The sequence below is a fragment of the Urocitellus parryii genome, chromosome 7 (assembly GCF_045843805.1).
Source record: "Urocitellus parryii isolate mUroPar1 chromosome 7, mUroPar1.hap1, whole genome shotgun sequence".
Taxonomy (NCBI): domain Eukaryota; kingdom Metazoa; phylum Chordata; class Mammalia; order Rodentia; family Sciuridae; genus Urocitellus; species Urocitellus parryii.
In genome coordinates this window covers 136,115,523-136,131,969 of record NC_135537.1, presented here as the reverse complement: position 1 = coordinate 136,131,969, position 16,447 = coordinate 136,115,523, and positions in this window count along the sequence as shown.

Below are 16,447 nucleotides of genomic sequence, written 5' to 3'. Positions count from 1 at the left end.
CTGTCATACAAGTACCTAGGGTAATAATGTCCATCTCATTCTGCAGTCTTTCCCGCCTCCATATTCCCTCCCTTTCCCTCCTTTCCCTTTGCCCAATCAAAGTTCCTCCATTTTTCCCATGTCCCCTCGCCCCATTATGGATTAGCATCCACTTATCATAAAGAACATTTGGCCTTTGTTTTTTTGGGATTGGCTTACTTTGATTTGCATGATATTCTCCAGCTCCATCCATTTACCTGCAAATGTTGTTAATTTTATTCTCTTTTAATGCCAAGTAATATTCCATTGTGTATATATACCACAATTTCTTTATCCATTATTTATCTACTGAAGAATATCTAAGTTGGTTCCATAGTTTAGCTATTATGATTTGAGCTGCTATCAACATTGATATGGCTGCATTAATATAGCATGCTGATTTTAGGTCCTTTGGGTATAGACCAAGGAGTGGGATAGCTAAATAAAATGGTGGTTCCATTCCAACTTTTCTAAGGAATCTCCATACTGCTTTCCAGATTGGGTGCACCAATTTGTAGTCCCACCAGCAACATATGAGTGTGCCTTTGTCCCGCATCCTCACCAACACTTGTTGTTCTTGTATTCTTGATAACTGTCATTCTGGCTGGCGGGAGATGAAATCTCAGAGTAGTTTGATTTGCATTTCTCTAATTGCTAGAGATGTTGAACGTTTTTTCATATATTTGTTGATAGATTGTATATCTTCTTCTGAGAAGTGTCTGTTCAGCTGGCACTTTTATTGGATCAACTCCATACATAACGGAAAAAACTAACTTCCTCCTGCTTCAATGGTCAGAACCTATGATACATAATACCAGCTCTTCTGTTGTATCAGCTGACAGCTTGGTCACCCCAGTCTCCAGCAGGCTGCCTCCTGGAGGTTACTTCTTTGACCCATCAGCAAGAGATGGTCCCTAAAGTGCAGGGCTCTTGATAACTGCCCAGATGCCTCTACTTTAGAGATCCTGTTTCTGGAAGATGTACATATTTGCAGGGGAAAAGTTTGACTTGAATCTCAAAAGAGATGTTGGACTCAGACTTTTGGGCAATGCTGGTACTATTTAGACTATGGGGTCTCTTGGAAATGGACTGAATGTATTTTGTATTGGGAAGTTGGCATGAGCTTCTGGATGCCAGAGCAGAATGTTATGATTTAGATAGGAGATGTCTCCCAAAAGCTTAAGTATAAAATGATGAAAGAATTTTCAGAGATGAAATGGTTAAATGGGGAGAGTTGAGACCCATTCAGTGGATTCATCCACTCATATGGATTAACTGAGCAGTAACTGTGGGCAGGTAGGATTCCCTGGATGAGGTAGGTCACTGGGGGCATGCCTTTGGGTTTCTATTTTGTCTCTGGTGAAAGGAGCTCTCTCTGCTTCTGACTGCCATGTCGAGCTGCATTCCTGTGCCACACCTTCAGCCATGAGATTCTGCCTCACTGTCAGCCCAGAGGGATGGAGTCAGCTGGTCAGAGAATTAACCTCTGCAAACATGAACCAAAATAAACTTTTCTTCCTATAAGGTGTCCCTGTCAGATCTTTTAGTGACAGTAAAAGCTAAACAAAACATAAGGTATTATCATTATTTTGTAAATGAAATAATGGCAGTGTTTGTGCATTTTGGGGGGGAGTACCAGGGATTGAACTCAGGGGCACTTGACCACTGAGCCACCTCCCCAGACCTATTTTGTATTTTATTTAAGACAAAGTCTCACTTAGTTGCTTAGTACCTCACTTTTTTTGCTGAGGCTGGCTTTGAACTCCTGATCCTCCTGTCACAGTCCCTTGGGCTGTTGGGATTACAGGTGTGTTTGTGCATCTTAAAAAGTTATTATCTTTCAGGATGAAAATGGATAATGGATAAAAGTCTAATTGAAACAAGATTGGCATGTAGTGATAATTTCAGTATATTACTTGGCCATACTTTTGCATACATTTAAAATTTTGTCATGATAATTTAAAATTTGATCACAACTTTTGCTTCTATTTGTGGATTTTTTAAAGGTCAGGCTTTTCTAACACCATATCATTAGCAAATTATTCCTTTTTCAGTTTTCTTTTTTAAATAGGTAATACCAGTAGGAAATTCAAGTCTATATCTCTCACAGTGCTTTTGTGTGTGTGTGTGCACACTCGTGCCCACCCACAAGGGGTACTAAACTCAGTAGCTCTCACATGCTAGGCAAGTGCTCTGCCACTGAGCTTATATTCAAAATATTTTTTTTTTTTTAATTTTGAGACAGGGTCTCACTAAGTTGCCTACGGGTCTCAAATTTGTGATACTCCTGAGTCAGCCTTCTGAGTAGCTGGGATCACAGGTGTGTGGTACCACAATGCTTTTCCTCCCCCTGAATGCATGTACTATCTGCTTAATACTTTTATGCCTAAGCAGCAACATTGTACCACCTGTAAATGTTATGATGACCTTATAGACACACACCTGGGGAAACTACCTGTTCAAAGACAGAGGCCATAGGGAGGTTGGAAATGAATGAGCCTAAGACTTCTTTATATGCCCCCAGCAGAGTAGAAGGATGGCTTAAGGCTAATTTATAGTCAAGTAGGGGTTTTGCTCATACCATTGGATTGGGTGATCTGTAAATACTCAGCACCGTAGTAGCTGGTAGTGAGAAGACAGTACAGCATAAGTGGGCATAAACCCACCATAGATTTGAATCTCAGTTCAAGCAATGACTGTGATCTTGCCAGAATTTACACATACAATCCCCCATATAATGGGGCACTGTTGAGTTTTAAATAGCACATGTGGAGTGTGAGGAAAGTGTTTCCTGAGTAGGTCTTTCTGTTCAGTCCTTACATGTCTTCAAGAAACCTAGAACCATGACTGACATTTAGCCAACCCCTGGTAATGTGGCCCTCAGAGGGTTCTTATGTTAGTGGTTGATCATGATGTTTTGTAAACCTGGATCAATGGGCCATGTCATTTCAGCCTGTCAGGATTGCTTTGCACATACATCAGCATACTTGATGTATGTCTGGTTTCATCATTGAAATCCTAAGTTTCAGTGGTTGTGACTGTCATGTAGCATGGTGTCTCTAGTGATTGGCTCTCTATAAAAGCCTCAGACCCAAAAACCTGAACAGTTTTCTCATGCAGAGACATTCTGCACATGTCCATAGATTATTGCTAAAGAGAAAGCATGTCCTGTATGGCTCCAGATGGGGAAGTGGTCAAAAGCCTGTGCCTGACTTCTCTGGATTCCTCCTGATATATATATTCCCTAATTCTCTTGGTTTCTATGCTTCTGTTCTAATAAAAATTATCCATCGTATAAAACCACATATCCTTGAGAAGATGATGTAGGAAGCACCCGCTGAGACGTGAGAGGACAAGGTTTGAACCTTGCCACAGTGATATGACTAGAGCTCACCTAGTCACCCTGGAAGATTCCAGGATGGAGTCAGAAATTGCCAACAGCAAAACAAACAATAACTAGAACTAGACTTGACAGTAAGGCAAACATCAGGTGAGTCAATTATGTCATCCAGCAGCAATAAAGCAACATGAGTGGAGCCGGCAGAAGTTTTATAAATAAATTAGATCTAAAAGATGGTCAGATATGGCTCATTAAGAGAAAAGAAAATTTAACAGGAAGATAGAAGAGAGTTCACAATGTTCAAAATGCAAACAGAGAGAATGCAAAAGAGATATAGCAGGTTATGATTATAAGGAAGGAGGAGGAAAAAGAAAATAAAGGGATAAAGAACAAGAGAATATTCTGTTAGTGGGAGAAGAAAGGAGAGAAAAAAAAAACAAAATAAAACAAAACCCTTATAACCCTCAAAAGACAAGGCAAGTAAAAATAATGACATTAAAAATGCTAAAGTGAGAGAAAAAAGAAATCTGTATATGTATATATGTCCATAAACCAATCAGCACAGCAAGAACCCTCCCACACACACACACACACAAAGTGTGTGTGTGTGTGTGTGTGTTGGGGGAATATTCTTAATGAACAATAAAGGAATGGTCTCCACTCAGGTGGTCAATATAATTGACAAGAATGAATGGTCACATGTGGAGGGTCTGGAAGCTGCTGATGTTTGCTGGGAGTCTGGGTCTCAGGAGCCTCCCAAGAATTCTGTTTAGAGGGCCGGGGAGCGGGTGGGCAACCCTCCACACACTCTGCTGCCCTCAAACACAGCCTTCCTGGGATGAGTCCCTGAATGTATCCACACCCACTTGTTCAGATTCCCAACCCCCTTCTTCTGGTCACATGAGCTTCCAGACTCAAAGGGAAAGCAAGTTGGGCTCCCCTCTGTATCCCTTATTTGAATCCCCCTGGGTACAATCTCCTCTGTGCCTGTTTCACTCATGTTCTGCTGGGTACACCCTGGGCCACAAGTTAGGTACTTGCCAGGACAGTGTTTGCTTTGGTCTCCCAGTTCCACAGCACTAAGCAGCAGTGTGGCCTCCTTGAGATGGTTCTTATCTCAGCTGTCCATGGCTGGTTGAGAAATAGTGCCCCTTTCAAACACCAGGTGGCTGTGCAGGCTCTGGATCAGCTAAATTTGGGCTGCCTTTCTGATCTACAGGATTTTATGTGCCAAATTTGCCCATTGCATGCCTGTCTGTATTCTCTCTCCCCTCTGTGGTGAACCAGCACAGCTACTGCAACTAGCCTGGTTCCAACATACTCTTGTTTGTTCAGTGCACCCTAATTTCTGAGTCTCTAAGACACTCTGATTGTCCAGTGTTGAATTTTAGTGAAATCCCTCTATCACCCACCTTGCTGAGAAACAGTACTCCCACTGCTCAAATCCTGGGTCCCAGAGCAACTGGAATTGTGGCCTTCCACTACTCTGACATCTTGAATGTCTCCACACTGGGCATTTGAATGGAGAATGTCTTCCCTAGGGGAATAATTGCTCTCTATTTAGTTCCTTAATTAAGAGGTTGACAGCTCGGGCTGGGGATGTGGCTCAAGCGGTAGTGCGCTTGCTTGACATGCGTGCGGCCAGGGTTCGATCCTCAGCACCACATACAAACAAAGATGTTGTGTCTGCCGAGACTAGAAAATAAATATTAAAAAATTCTCTCTCTCTCTCTCTCTCTCTCTCTCTCTCTCTCTCTCTCTCTCTCTCTCTCTCTCTCTCTCTTTCTCTCTCTCTCTCTCTCCCCTTAAAAAAAAAGGTTGACAGCTCATACTGTGAGCACTTGGCAGATACTGACTGATCATCCCATGCTCTTGAGAGGCAGGCAGGTCATTTATCTTCTCTGCTTAGAAGAGAAATTAGGGAACTTGCCCAGGCTGCAGTAGGGAGATCCAGTTCAACTAGAGAGCTCCACACTGTAGAGGAAATTCTCCATCTCTATTCCAGACCAGGTCTGGATGGTGCTTCTACACAGAGAGGGGGTAAAAGAAAGTCAATATAGAGGATTGATCAATTCTAAGGGAGTATATAAGGGCTGGAGGCTGGGGCAAGGGTCTGTCAGTAGGGGTTCTTGCTGAGCATCAGTGTGCTGGACACATGTGCTAGCAGTTATGTCTGTGAGATACCCAGAGCACCAGCATCCAGGTGTGGAAGACAATGATAAAACAAGATCTTATTCTGGAGAGCAGCTGGCTCATCAGAATGGTTGGCCAAAGCATCTCTGAGAAGGTGACCTTGAGCTGAGAGAGATGGAAAGTAGGACCCACCCTCTTTGACTTCCAGCAGGCATTCTGAGCCACTGCTTGTATCAGCAAGCCATGAAGTCTAGCTCTTCTTTGGAGACATCCTCCTTCCACAGGTGGAGGGCAATGAACTTGAGGGATAGCCCAGACTCCAAGAGCCAGATTATGGACAGCAGGCAAAAGGATCTTCCAGGATGCTCGAGCCTGCAGTAGAAAACCTCCTGTGCCAGCAGCATCCACCTAAAGGCTCCAGCTAGCACCTGCCTTCCTGATGCTGGTTAGGACACAGGGTTCCAGTGCACAACGACTCAGGTGAAAGTCGGAGATTGTATTGAGTCCAGGCAGAGTGACTCTAGGAAGGCTGAACTGATTTGCCATGGGTGATAAGGCCCTGTCTGACTGCACAGAACTGAGCAACAGTGCTCCCTGCATCCTCCATAGAGATCTCAGGAGACCAGGGAGGGCAAGGGAAACTAAAAAGAGAGTGTTTCAGGAAACTGGTCCTGGTACCAGGTTTTTCCACAGAAAGCCCTCTGGCAAGGCTCTGTGAGTGGGCCAGTATCTTCCACACACATGTGGTTGGTATTCCCAAAAGCCTGCTGGACTTTGTTTCTACCAGCTCTGAAGGCAGAACCGCAGGAATGGCTGATATTCTCTGGGAAGGTCTCTGTGCATGTGCCCCTCAAGATGCCCTTGTCAGGGATGATGTCCTGGGCTCTCCTTCCATTGGTGAAAGACCTAGGCCCACACACACCAGTTCCTGACTCTATCCTGGATGCCCTGCCTCCCCTGGAATTTAGCATCCCTGTGCCATGGCCACATCGAGGAGCTTGTGGTCCAAGCTTCATGCCCAAACTTCACTGTCCAACAGCAAGCTCATGTCCATTCTCCAGGCCTCATGCCCTGCACCAACAAAGACCCCAAGTACAGCCATGACCAGGCTTCAGGCTCCTTTGGCCCTCCTTCTACCCTGAGAATGCCAACTTGTTCTGCTGCCTTTCCTGACCTACCCACCCAATTTAATGACCCTGACTTCAGTGTCCCCATATCCTGAGGATCTATGGTTATTAGCCAGCACAGTAGTTTGGTGTCTGATGGGACAAATGGGTCAGAGGTGAGCCCAAAGCCCAGCCCTTTCCTGTTCTCCAGTGAGTTGATCTCTTACAGGTCACTTAGCCTCACCTGCATCTGCAGCGTGTGTACACATTGCAACTAGGCTGAGAATAGGTGCTATAACATAGGAATCAGGTGGGAAAATACTCAGAGTGTAATGAGAGCACCTTGTGAATGCCAAGTCTTGACATAGGACTCTTGCTCTAAAAATATATCAGCAAAGCATGGGGGAGAAGCCCAGCTGGTAGAGGTTGCCCATCAGAACCTAACTAACCATAGCTGTAATTCTCAGTTTTCTTCAACCCTCCACCAAAGCCAGACAGTACTTGGTGCAACCTTTGAGAAGGGAAGCTTGTCAGGAATAACAAAAATTTTAAATGTGTGACATTTATTTTTCAGAATTCTACTTTTAGGAGAGTATTCAACAGAAATAAACTGGTTGGAGCATAAAGACCTGCATAGGTAATAAGCAAGTTGTGATCACAGAAAATCAGAAGCAGTTTAAAATTTGCCATCAAAGCGACTGGCTATGCAGGGCCTCCTGAAATGTAAAGGGATTGGCTATATCTATAGGTGTCATCATGAAAATCTAAAAGTCACTTTAGCTTCTAAACCCAAGGCACATAACTGCCCCCTCAGCTCTGATGACTCAAGAAGCATGGGTGGAAGTAAGTGTGTGATGTACATGGAAGGAAGGCTTTGGCGTCAGTCCCTAGTTTTGCCTGGTCCTGCATGAGGAAGGGTGCCAGCCACCCCCTTGAGCAGAGGGACTGGAGGAGAGGATCTGAGCATGGGTTTTCACCTCTTAGACATGTTTCTCCCTCACCTGATTTAAAAAAACAAACAAACAGTGTAATGATTCCTGCATTCTTTGTTTTTTTTTTTTTTTTTTTTTTTTTTTTTGCAAAAATACCAGGCAGATGGTGTGTAGAGTCCACCATGATGTCCCAGGGTGGGTGCAGTCACTCTTGTGGTGACCTCCAGCATCAAGGGCCTGCAGTCCTGGATTGTACTGGGTGGACCAGACCTCCCGACCAGTCTCAAGATAGTATTAAAAGGCACTAAAGTCGGGTGTGGTGGCACATGCCTGTAATCTCAGTAGCTTAATGAGACTGTGTTTCAAAACAAAAGCTGGGGTGTGGCTCAGTGGTAGAGCGCCCCTGAATCCAATCTCCAGCCCCTGAATCCAATCTCCAGCCCCACAATAAGCTGATGCTCCTCTTGCTGTGGTTGCTTTGGCCAATTACTCCTCCATGAGGGGTGGTGGGAGTGAGATGGGGACACAGGGTCTAGGGAAGTCCCCGGGTCTCAACTCACCATCTTCTGTGGAAACACAGGATGCATCAAATGCTTTATTGTCACTGTCTGGCGAGGGGATGGCGACCATGTGTCTAGGCCTTGTGGACCTGAGTGGGGCTGTCTGCAGCACAGCAGGAAACTGGATGCAGCAGGGAGCCTGGAACAGGAGTGGGTGCCAGAGTCACCAGACCTGCTGCCATTGCCTGGCTTTGGTTCCAGCTGCATGTGTCCAGCACACATGGCCCTGGGGCTTCCAGGCCAGGCTGCACAGGGTAGGACCTTCCCAGAAGGCAGTGTGCAGTTGAGAAGGTCGTGTTCCCCTGACCCCTGGAGCCAAGCTCTCTTGTCTAAAGCAGGATCAGTGCCAGATACTCTTTGTCGGGCTCTGGTATTCACCCCTGAGACTAAGCTCCCTGAAGCACCATGTGCAGAAACCTAGTGTTGGCCTCAGTCCCCTGGAGAGGCCTGAGCTGATCCCAGATGAGGTCATGATGCCACTTCTTGTCCTTACAAGTCCCGGACCTTCCCTATGTGCCCACCTGCTTCAATAAAGGAGCCCACAACACTCTCCATGGCCTGCTGACCCCTGCACTGAGCTAGGTGCTGGGGCACAGGCTTCAGGGACCCTTAAGTCCCTGGACCACTTCAGACCCAGAGCAGAGGGTGTTTCCCATTACAGGCTGTGCCTGAGGCTGGGCACAGCTTCTGTCTCCCCGCTGGGGCTAGACAAGGTGGGGGACTGTGCCCTGAGTGGGTGCAATGGGAAGCCATCCTGGAGGAACCTGCTAGCAACTGCCTGAGGAGCCTTGGCTCCTGGGTAGTGAGTTTAGAGGGCTCCCTGCACACAGGTGAGCCCATGCCTCCTTACCACCCAACTGGGCTGGGGAGGCTGAAGTCAGGGTCCTGAACATCTAGTAACTGGCATATACAGGGCAGTTATGCAGGGGATGCTTTCTGTTCCCACTGCCCATGCACACACACTGAACTCATGGCAGTCACTGCTGGACACCTGACGTGCCCGCTGGTTGGCCCTAACAACCAGAGAACCCACCAGCTCTTGTGCAGAAGAGGGGTACATAATGGCAGAAGGCTGAGCTGGGCACTAATTTTTTCCAGGGTGGCACAGGTTGGAAAGTCCCTTAAACCTATGAACTCTGTGAACATAATAAAAAACTTAAATATCACTTTTAATTTATCATAAATATTATAATTTATTGTTTAAGTTTTTATAGATGTCCCACCTCTGGGATGATGGGTCAAAGGGGATCTTGAGGCCTGGTACTTGGGTGAGGTTGTGATACCAGGGCTGCTGAGGAGGTTGGTGACACCAGTCTTCTCAGGCTATGTCCTCTTGATGGCTAGAATGAGGGGTCTGATTGCAGAAGAGTCCCAACTTTGTTAGGAAGGAGGTCCTGGTAAGTATTTAGGGTCAGAGGGGATCCCAGCCTTGCCCGAGGGTTGTAGTAAGTGAGGAGCCTGTGCACCTTCCCTCCCCAAGAGGAGAAAGAAGTGAGGTAGGTGGTGAGGAGAGTCAGGTGAGAAGCCAGGGACCTCAGGGCAGGCTGGTGGGCTCTCCACAACTCCCTTCCATAGCCTGCTCTGCTGGCCAGTGGTTGTCGAGGTCCCACTGGAGAGAGCAGGGCAGGTGCTATCTGAGCATTCAGATCTCTGAGGAAAGAACCTGCTACATGTTCTGTTGGGAGGTAGTCTCTTGAATAAAGAATATATGATTCCTGAGGGTTGACCAGCTGACCCAGGCATCATCCAAGTTACAGGCAGTGAGGGGAGGCAGGCCTCAGGCTTGGCTCTGAAGTAGCTTCACAGCTGGGTGAGGCCTGGCCCTTGTTCTTCTTATCCCTGTGTTCTTGGATCCAGCATGCACAGGAGTTCTCGCAGCTGAGATTCTGATGTGGGTGGGCAGGCCCAGCTCTAGACAGAAGGTGACGCCGGGGGCTGCATGCGCTATCTGTGCTTTTCCTGCTGCCACCAACACCACCCCACGTGATGCTCAGGGGTGCCTCTGTCCCCACATGGCCAATTGCCCCTGCTCCAGCCAGTGGAAGGCTTGGCGTTTCTCCATGGTCCCTGGCCTGCCTCACAGCAGCACGCTTGAGTGCTGGCAACGCAGCACTGGTGTCCGCCAAGGATCCTGCTCACTTGAGGTGGTGGCACAGAGCCCAGGTTCTCTGAGGTTGCTAGGAGTTTGAGCCCTGGAACACCAGGAAAGAGGAGCAATGGCTTGGACTTCCAGAGGCTCCTGCTTCAGCCTGGCTTAGCAACCGTTGTATAACCAGGACCATGTAACCGCATGGCCCCTGGAGGCTGGGAGGTGGCCAGCTCTCAGGCTGGTGATCAGAATGCAGCAACCTGGTCAGCAGAAATGACCTTGAGTGGTGTGTCTAATGTCCTGTAAGGGCCACTTATGTGTTCATTCTCTCCTGGAGTCCTTCTGGTTGGAAGTGCAGAAGTGCCACACCAAGGCCCAAAAGCATGTCAACCACCAGTGGAACCTGGCTCCAGACTCCTAGTCCTGTACTCTTGGGCTTGCCTTGGACTGAGCTCCACCATTACCTGATGAGGTAGGCACCCCAGACACTGAGGACCAGCAACCCCCAGCTGGCACTGAGGCTCACAGAGCTGTTGCAGATGTCTGTGTTGCAACAGGAAGCTCTGGAGTAACTCAGACTCTCTTGGAAGCCAGGGCAGGTGTAAGCACATGACTTTATAACAAGCGTTTTCTGTCCTGGAGGACCTGGAAGAGGCAAGATATAGAGCTGTTTATTGAGACCTGTGGAATCCACTCCTGCCCCTCTCAAAACACTCAGGCCTCCCCACAGCCTGCCTGATGCTTCCTCCTTGCTCTCCCACCCCACAGGGAAGCATGGCAGGAGGTGACCAGGGTCAGGGCCCAGCATGTGACCACCACTAGGGCTTTTATCTGCTACTCTACTTCCCCACTCTTCCTTTCTGAGTAGCTGGTACCCTTGGGAACAATCTGAATTGTTGTGTTTCCCATGCAGTGTGTGGAGTGGACAGAATATCCTGTCTGCTCTTTCACTTGGAAGAAAGCAGCAGCGTTGTGCCCATTTTTCAGGGTAGAGACAATCACAGTGTTTAACCTGAACAATTGCCGGCCAATCTCAGTGCCTAAATTAGAAATGGGGGACTTCCCAGGCTCGCCTTTTTGCTGGAGGCTCCAGGTGCCAGATCCACATCTCACCCCACACCACCCTGACCCCCACCTGCCTGGAAGGCAGATACTCACTGTTCCAGGTTGTCAGGCAGTATCGGACATCAGCCCTGCAAGACGTAGGCTGGAAGCAATTTCCTGATGCCAAGCACTGGTGACACTTTAGGCCCTGGACTGGAGGAGAGATGCTTCGGTTCAGGGACCCAGGCCTCCCACTCCACAGCCATTGATCCCACAGGTGTGGACCCTGCTTTTTGGAAAGCACCCACCTCCCAAACCCTCCACCTCATTCTGGCTCCCCCATCTGCCTGCCCACCCTGGCAGTCAGCCCACTGCTGGTTCTAGGAGCACACCAGAAGTCATAGCACCATGCATTCTCTAGGGCAGGAAACTGAGGCTCTGAGCAAATCCTGCCCTGTGCCCTGGCTCCTTCTCTGGGCAGCAGAGGGGCACATCATTCTGGGGGCATGTCCACGTACATCAGACTCTCAGAATGGCATCCAGGGTCCTCAGAGCCCTGGGGACACAGGGCAGGGCACCTACAAGCTTACCTGGCCATGCCAACAGGAACAGAGGCAGCAACCAGAGCAGGTGTCGCATCCCTAGTCCAAGCAGGTAGGCAGGCAAGTGTACAGAGCAAATGTCTGGCCTGCATGAGGCCAGCTGACTTTTATAAGCCCCCGCCAGATGTGGTGGGTGGGGTGTCAGTCCTAGCTCACTCCTAGCTAATGACATGTGTTGTCACGGGGGTGTGGTTAGATGATGAACACTTCTGGAATTCACCTGACTGGCCCAGGCCTCCGCCAGCCACTGGACCTTATTTCCCCACTTCCCTCTGTGGGCCAGGACAACCATGCTGCTCTGCCTCCTGCTGGGGCCCCTCCCTGGCAGCATAATCTGCTCCACCATAACAAACACTGCAGACAGGGTCAGAACCGCAGAGAAGCATCTTCCCCATTCTGGATGCTGAAGACTGAGGGCGAGGTGCCTACAGGGCTGGCTCCTCTGAGGCCTCACCTTGCCATCTTCTCTCTGTGTCCTCCCATGGCTGTCCCTCTATGTATCTATGTCCTGACGTCCTTTTCTCACAAGTGCACCAGGAGGATAGGATCAGGGCCACCTTAGTGACTTCACAGCCTGTGTCACCAATTTAAAGACCTCATCTCCAAACAGTTACACTCTGAGGGACTGGGCAGTCAGGGCCTCAACATATGAATTTGGGGGACACAGTTCAGCCCATGACACAGGGGCTGGTCTTTTTTCATGCAGGGGTGTAGGTGTGATGCACAGTCACTGGGTGTTCTGTGGGAAAGGTTAGCCACAGTCTCCCCATGGTAGGGGCCAGTGTGACTGACACTGGCCAAGCTGGGATGGGAGGTGTCACATGGCGGTAATATCTACTTCTTTGCCTCACCACACCATGGTCTGTAGGGGGACTTATTTTGTGACCCATCAAGAATGAAGAGGACACAGTGTGTACCTTCTATCTGAATTTCAAAGGTGCAGAAACACCAGAGGGAAGGATGTGACTAGGTTTGAGTGTCCCTTAGAAATCAAGGCAGTCAAGTGCTAAGACAGAGCCCTCCTGATGGCAGGGGCATGACTGCATACCCAGGGGGTCTCAGCTGGACACCCACCCCCTGTCCACCACCAGTAGAGACTGGATTCTACAGGCTGTTAGTGGCCCTGAGCCAAGGACTCTGGCCCAAGTGCCTTTGACCTTGGGAGATTCCACACTGTTTACCACTACTGGCCAGATCCCTTCCACCCCAGGAGCCCAGATGGCCAGAGGCTGTTTGCTTGCTGCTAATCACAGAGGCAGTCAATTGAGCCCAACCAGCCTCTCCAGAGCCCCTTGAACCCAGGTGTGGTGGTTCTGGGAATGAATTGCACAGCATGGCTGTTTCTCTTCGAGAGTTTGGGAAGCTCTATATACCTGGGTCTAGACCCACACTCTCAAGCCTGGACTGGGGCCCAAGCTGCATTTTGCCTAGTGCCACAGAGACTAGGAGGAAGTGCTCCTCTGGATTGCTACAGGTTCTTTCCTCCCTGCCTTCAGGTCCCCTTCTATTGCCACCATGCCTAGCCAGGACTCCTTGGACCTGGGCACTGTCACCTCACCAAGTGCCTCATGGATCCAGAAGCCAAGGTGCCCTGTGGGTCAGACCCTGCCCTATGCCATGTAGCAGGTAAGAGATGGATGGGTCCATGGAACCCAGGTCCTTGGCTCCTCCAACATCGCTGGCAGGGCTATTTCCCCTTGCAAGTGAGAGATAGAAGATGAGTCCAAGAACACATCACCTCCATAACCAGAAGGGAAAATAGGGGTGAGGGAGAGGTACCTGCTGGGGATGCTGGGGGTGGGGAAAGGGTCTCTGGAAGGGTTTTAGTTTCCACCAGCCCTGTGTGGCCTGACAGGGTTCTGGTTCTGTCAAAAAATTAAAAATAAATAAATACTCAGTGTGCAATGTGTGGGAATTTGGTCTTTCTTTTAAACTACCAGGATTCCTGATGTGAGTAATGAACCCATTTCATGGAAAAGGAAACTGAGGCCCTGAGGGGGGATATGACCAGCCAGGTCACACCCGGGTGTGAGGATTGCCCTTCACATATGGGGACTGCATCTTCCAGTCTGTGAGGAAACAGATATCCCTGGTGTTGTGGGCTCATATCTGCTCTCTGTATGGGGATAGTCATCACCCTCCTGGGGACCCAGAAGCAATAGGTACGATGGTGATCTAAGAGACCCCCCCCCCAGCCTGATGGACTGGTCAAGATTTCTGGGAGCAGCCTGGGAACACCCTACATGATTGAGCCTAGACTTGGCCAGCAGCCAGGCTCAGCGGTGACAGGAGGGGGCAGACCTGCTTCCAGCACCACCTAATCTCCCTGAGTCCTCCCAGTATCCTAGGAGATAGCTGACCTCACTGCGCTTCCCAGGCAGGGAGTTCCAGCCATCTGTCTGCGTCATGTTATGGGCTAGCGGGAAAGGCCAGGGGTCAGCCAAGAGGAACGGTACATTCCGAGAAGGGAGTCAAGACAATACCAGGACTAGTCACAGGTGACCAGCCCAGAAGTTCTGCTTATCATGTCTGTGTTGTAACTAAGCTTCATCCCCTAGGTAACCTGAACAGTACAGCAGGCAGCTGATAGTTCTGTAAACAGAAAAATGCCCTAGAGACATCCTAGTTCTAACCCTGTGGACCTGTGGCCACATTCCTTCACACGGCAAGGAGACTTTGCAGATGGGATGAAGCTAAGGATCTGGATGTGGGGAGGTGATTCTGGATTGCCCAGGGGCCCTGATGTCATCACAGGGTCTTTGCAGAGGGAAGCAAGATGCCAGAGGTCAGAGACAGGGATGCGAGGACAGAAGCAGAGAAGGGACACTCCAGAACAGCCCCTGGAAGTTGGAAGGAGCAAGGGCAGAGCTGTCCCTCTGCTTGTGGGAGGAACGCGATCAGCCACACCTTGCTTTCAGCCAGGAAGACCCATTGCAAGCTTCTGACCCCCTGAAGTGACAGACCATAGTCATTACTTTTCTTGTTGTTTGTTACACTGGCCACAGGAGACCAGGTTGTTAGGGTCCTGCCTCTGGAGTGGACCCAGAGAAAGATAACCAGCCTAAAAGTTCTGCAGGGGAGGTGTCTCATGACCCCAATGACAGGAGCAGGGTCAGATCATGGAGGCAGGGGACTCCTCAAAGGGATCTGACCTCTGTCAATGGAGAGGCCGCTGCTCCCAGAGAGCCCTTCCCATTTCCTGCCCTGGGTGCTCCCCAGCCATCCCTCTCTGGCAGGACTGCAGTCCTGACAGTCACCCTTTGAGTCACATCTCTCCCATGCAGCCAGTCCCTGGCACTTCCTCCACACAAGAAGTGACAGCTGCCCATCCCACCTGGCCCCTGGGTCTCTGGGATCTAGGTCACTGTGACCTGGAGCACACCAGGGAGGCTTCAGCCAGGAACAGCACTGAGACAAAGTGTGTTGGTTTGTTTTTAATAGAACTTTGTTTCTGTGGTAAAATGCACGTCCCATCTAATTGACCAGTGACCACTCTTGAGTGTACGGTTAGTGGCATAAGCAGCCCATCCTCAGGACCTCCTCATCTTCCCAGACTGAAGCTCCATCCTATTAACACTAACCCCTCCCTGACCCCCGCCCTAGCACTCATCACCCACTGCCTGTCCCCATGGCTCCTAGGGACCTCAGAGGAGTGGAATTCCTGGCTGGTCTCACTTGGTGCAGTTTCTTCGTGGTTCTTCCATGTTGTGGTATGGGTTAGAATTTCCTCCCTTTTCACATGTATTTTCATACATGTACACGTTTATAACTGATCTTCTTGCTGACTGAAGCTTTACTGGTATACACTGTTCTTTGTCAAAAAAGTAACCTTTTTTGATCTGGTCCATTGTGACTCCTATTAGAAGAGCCATCCCTGTTCTCTGTGGGTCACAACTTACTGGATTTTTTTCTGTCTCTTTGCTTTCAACCTGTTTGTGTCTCTAGATCTAAAGTGAGTCTCAGGTGGGAGATGTGGTTCAGTGGTAGATCACTTGCCTGACAGGCACAAGGCCCTGGGTTTGAGCCCCAGCACAGCAAATAAATAAGAATAAATACATAATAAAAATAATGTGAGTCTCTTGCAGAGAGTATATAATTGGATCAAGGGGGATATATTTTTTCCATTCTGGCAATCTCTGTATTTGGATTGGAGAGTTTAATTCACTTACATTTAAAGTAATTACTGATAAAAAAGATTTGTTTATGTTAATAGTAACAGTGATTCTTTTATGGTGGTGGTGATAGTGTTAATGGTGGTGATGATGGTGATGGTTGTGGTGATAATGATAGTGATGACAGTAGTGGCCATGGTTCTAAGGGTGTGATGGTATTAAGGAAGGAGATGATAGTAGGGATGATGATGATGATGATGCTAATTATGGTGATGATAGTGAAGGTTGGTGGTGGCAGTGATGGGGGTGATGATGGTGGTATGGTGGTGGTGCTGGTAATGGTGATGGTGGTGGTGATGATAGTAAAGGTGGTGTTGGTGATGGAGGTGGTGATGGTGTTGGTGATGGAGGTGGTGATGGTGGTAGTGATGGAGGTGGTGATGGTGGTGGTGATGGTAGTGGTAGGGATGGTGGTGGTGGTTATAGTGGTGTTGCTGGTGCTTGTAATGGT